Source organism: Plecotus auritus (assembly GCF_963455305.1).
Source record: "Plecotus auritus genome assembly, chromosome: 1".
Lineage (NCBI taxonomy): Eukaryota > Metazoa > Chordata > Mammalia > Chiroptera > Vespertilionidae > Plecotus > Plecotus auritus.
Genome location: NC_137770.1, coordinates 118,780,240 through 118,784,738, shown reverse-complemented (window position 1 = coordinate 118,784,738; position 4,499 = coordinate 118,780,240). Strand labels below are relative to the sequence as shown.

At 41.1% G+C, this 4,499-nt stretch overlaps 1 pseudogene across 1 annotated transcript; it reads left to right on the top strand.

Moving 5' to 3' along the window:
* Positions 1-1,209: 1,209 nt before the first annotated feature.
* Positions 1,210-1,760, top strand: LOC308254233 (ferritin light chain-like; annotated as a pseudogene). Its single transcript has one exon. The product of its transcript is annotated as a ferritin light chain-like (transcript).
* Positions 1,761-4,499: the final 2,739 nt, after the last annotated feature.

Genomic DNA, 4,499 nt, shown 5'->3' with positions numbered 1-4,499 from the left:
AGCTAGTTTTCTCTGTGGGCTGAAAAACACAGTTCCTGGTTTTAAAATTTTAGACCTTAAACCACCAGGATGAAACTGGTCTCGGTCTCTGAGTAGTACTCCAAGTCAAAGAGTCTCTTATGGGTTCAATTTAGGTTAGGCACTCATACACAAACCAATTGATTGTACCCAGTCTATCAGGGTACCATGATTGGCCAATCTCAGGTCAGGTGTCCATACCAAACCCAATCAATTGTGGCCAGAAGACAGGGTTGCGTGGTAGCTCCAACAGTAACCAAGTGCTTGGAAGAGAAGGGGTGAATGACAGGCACTCCCACAGGTATTCACTACACATAGGTAAAACAAAAAGAAAAACGTTAAAAATAAAAACAAAGCAAAGATATAAAGAAGGTAAAACTCAAGGCTAAAGTCATTCAGCAAAGACAATAATTTTATTTTGATAATAGGTAGTATTTCAAAATAAAAACAATCATAAAACATCAGGTAACTTATTATCAAAAACATATTAGAAATATAAGGGGAAATAAATTGTCTATCTGTAAAACTAAAGAAATTCCATTAGCCCTGACTGGTTTGGCTCAGTGGATAGAGCATCGGCCTGTGGACTGAGGGGTCCCAGGTTCGATTCCGGTTGGAGGCATGTGCCTTGGTTATGGGTACATCCCCAGTGGGGGGTGTGCAGGAGGCAGCTGATCGATGTTTCTGGCTCTCTGTCCCTCTCTCTTCCTCTGTGTGAAAAATCAATAAAATATATTTTTTTAAAAAAGAAATTCCATTAAAAAGCTAATTAATTGATTAAAAAAAGAGTTCAATCTATAATAATAAAAGTGTAATAGACCAGACGTCCTTCCAGACCACTTTCTGGATGAAGCCAGGGCTGCAAGGGAAGCCTGGGTCCTGGGTGCTTGCCAGGGACCGGAGGGAAACCTGGATCCCGAGTACCAGAGGGAAGCCGGTGCCGGCAGCCGGGGGACGGAAGGCTTACTCTTGCACGAATTTTGTGCATCAGGCCTCTAGTAAAATCGTAAGATTAAATATATAAAAATCAATAGCTAGCCTGTGTAACAGCAATAAATTATTTAAGATGAGAGTTAAGGAATGGTGGAAGAGCCAATGAAGAAAGTGTGATGGGAGTCACTGGACGACCCAGGGGAAAGCGAGGCCCAAGACCTTTTTTTTTTTAACCTTAACTCCTATTGCTGAACAACCATGAACTCCCAGATTCGTCAGAATTATTTCACCGAGGTGGAGGCTGAGGTCAACCACCTGGCCAACCTGCATCTGCGGGCCTCCTACACTTACCTCTCTCTGGGCTTCTATTTCAACCTTGATGATGTGGCTCTCCAGGGCATGGGCCACTTCTGAGAGTTGGAGGAGAAGAAGCGCAAGGGCACTGAGCTTCTTTTTAAGATGCAAAACCAGTGCGGTGGCCGCATTGTCCTCCAGGATGTGCTGAAGCCTTCCCAAGATGAGTGGGGTAAAACTCAGGATGCCATGGAAGTTGCCCTGGTCTTGGAGAAGAACCTGAACCAGTCCCTTTTGGGACTGCATGTCCTGGGTTCTATCCATGCAGACCCTCATCTTTGTGACTTCCTGGAGAAACACTTCCTGGATGAGGAGGTGATATTTATGAAGAAGATGGGCAACCAACTCACTAACCTCTGCAGGCTGGCAAGCCTCAGGCTGGGCTGGGTGAGTATCTCTTTGAAAGGCCCACCCTCAAGCACAACTAGGAGCCTTTGGAGTCCAGAGGTCTTTGAGGGGCCCCACTGCATTCCCCTGTGTGGCTTTTGCCTGGGCCTCTCCCCAAAACCACTAGCCATTCTTTTAACCACCCTGAAGCCCTCTCCCATTCATTGGACCAAATGGAAACAATAAAGCTTTTTGCAGCAAAAAAAAGGAAAGAAAAAGAATTAAATTTTTTGCCCTGGCCAGGTAGCTCAGTTGGTTAGAGCATCATCCCAATATGTCAACGTTGAATGTTGCATCCCTGGTCAGGGCACCTACAAGAACAGCCAGTGAATGCATACATAAGTGGAACAATAAATCGATGTTTCTCTCTTTCCCTTCTCTAAAATCAGTCAATAAATAACCCTAGCTGGTTTGGCTCAGTGGATAGAGTGCTGGTCTGCGGACCAAAGGGTCCCAGGTTCGATTCTGGTCAGGGCACATACCTTGGTTGCAGGCTCCTCCCCAGCCCAGGCTCTGGTTGTGCAGGAGACAACCAATTGATGTGTTTCTCTCACATTGATGTTTATTTCTTCTTTCCCTCTCTCTTCCACTCTCCCTAAAAATCAATAGAAAAATATCTTTGGGTGAGAAATAAAATCAATCAATACAAAAATAAATAAATAAATAATGTAAAAATAAAAAAGGAAATCCCATTCCTAATAGCATCAAAAATACAAAATGTTGGGGAGCAATCTTGGATGAATATTTGATTAAATTAGTATACAATTTATTTAGAAGAATTAAGGATAACAAAAGAATAAATGTTAAAAGTAAGTATCATTAAGGATAATTAGCCCTGCCTGATATTAGAATGTCTCATACTTGAATAATTAAAACGTGTTATTAATGCAAAATAGATAAATTAACAAGATTAATGCAAAATAGATAAATGAACAAGGTTATTGATAAATAACCTTGAAACAGATCCTAATATGCTAATATATGAAAAATATAAGTGCACAAACGAACTTATGAGGAAAAATTATTCAGCAAAGAGTGTTAAGACAACTGGTAGTTATGTAAAGAGAAAGCAATAAGCAAACAAAATTAAGAGTTGATCAAGAATCTGGAAAAGGTATTTGCAGCAAGTATGAAAAAAGTTAATTTCTCTACTCCTTAAAAGCTCATTCAAATAAATAATAATACAAATAAGCAAAGATTACAAAATAGTATAAATGCGCTGTGATTCCCACCTCAAAGGTAGGAATACAAATTGGTAAAACCCTTTGAAATGTAATTAAGAATACAGAATTTTTTGATAAGAATATGAAAAATATTCACACTTCTTAACTCAGTAATTCTTTCTTTAGTAAACTATCTTGACAAAATAATTTGAGCAAATTAAAAGTACTATGGCCCTAGCTGGTTTGGCTCAGTGGATAGAGCTTGCAGACTGAAGGGTCCAAGGTTTGATAAATATTTGTAGAATGAATGAACAACTCTAAACAACCAACAAAAAGAAATGGTTTAGACAATTATTTATCTACTAGAGGCCCGGTGTATGAAATTCGTGCACGATCAGGCCTAAACTGGCAGTCAGACATCCCTCTTGCAATCCAGGACCAGTGGCTACTAACCACTTGCCTGCCTGATCGCTCCTAAACACTCTGCCTGCCTGCCTGCCTGTCTGACTGCCCCTAACTGCCTCTGCCTGCCTGCCCATCGCCCCTAACCACTCACCTGCCTGATCGCCCCTAACCACTTGCCTGCCTGCCTCATTGCCCCTAACCACTCACCTGCCTGATCGCCCCTAACTGCCTCTGCCTCGGCCTCCACCACTGCCACAGCTTCGTCTGGAAGGACATCTGGAAGGTCGTTCGTCTGTCCAGTCTAATTAGCATATTATGCTTTTATTATTATAGATTCAATATAATATTGCAAAGTTATTACATATATTTTTAAGAATAACAATTTACAACATGGGAAAATATTTATGATGAAATAAGTTTAAGAAAGCAGAATATATTTTACCTATACGATTACAAATTTTCTTATACTAGTTTCTTATAAAGTTAGAAACTAGTGTAAGAAACTACATACAGAAAAGATTACAAAGTTTCTTTTTCTATATATTATGTTCACAAATATTAAAAAAGAAACTTTGTGGCGAGAAATAAAAATTGAAGGAGATACAGTTAAATGTTAAAAATGGTGTGGAGAAAGAGAATACTGGTGAATTTCCTCTTGTATTTTCTTTGGGGCATTCCATAACATGTATTTCTTTAATACTGGAAAATGTGATAAGTGCAACATCAAAAGAGATAATTTTTAAAATAACCAATGATTTCAGTTCAATTATGTCAAATTAAAATAATGACAAATAGGAAAAAGAGAGAAGGAACTACAAAAGTCCTAAAATAGGGAATTATAAGTTAATGTTTTGGTTTATTTTAGTATCCTATATAATAAAAGGGTAATATGCAAATTGACCCTAATGGCTGAACCACAAGAACGACCCCTTGACCAGTCACTATGAGGCGCATTGACCTCCTCTAGGTCCTTTTCCCTGGCTGGCAGGCTCCCATCACCCGATGGCGAATGGAGAACCGGGGGTGGGTGGCGGGGGATGTGGGCAGCGCCAGGCCAAGGCTCCCACCCCACCAGTTGCCCCACACATAGAGGGTGGGGGTAGGGCTGGCAAGCAGGTGGGTATGGCTGACCTCTCGGTCCCTCCCCCCAGTCTTCAGGCTCTGATCACCCAATGGCGAATGGGGAACCAGTGGTGGGTGGTGGTTGGGGGTGGAGCCGGCTGCAGGCAGCCAGGGAAG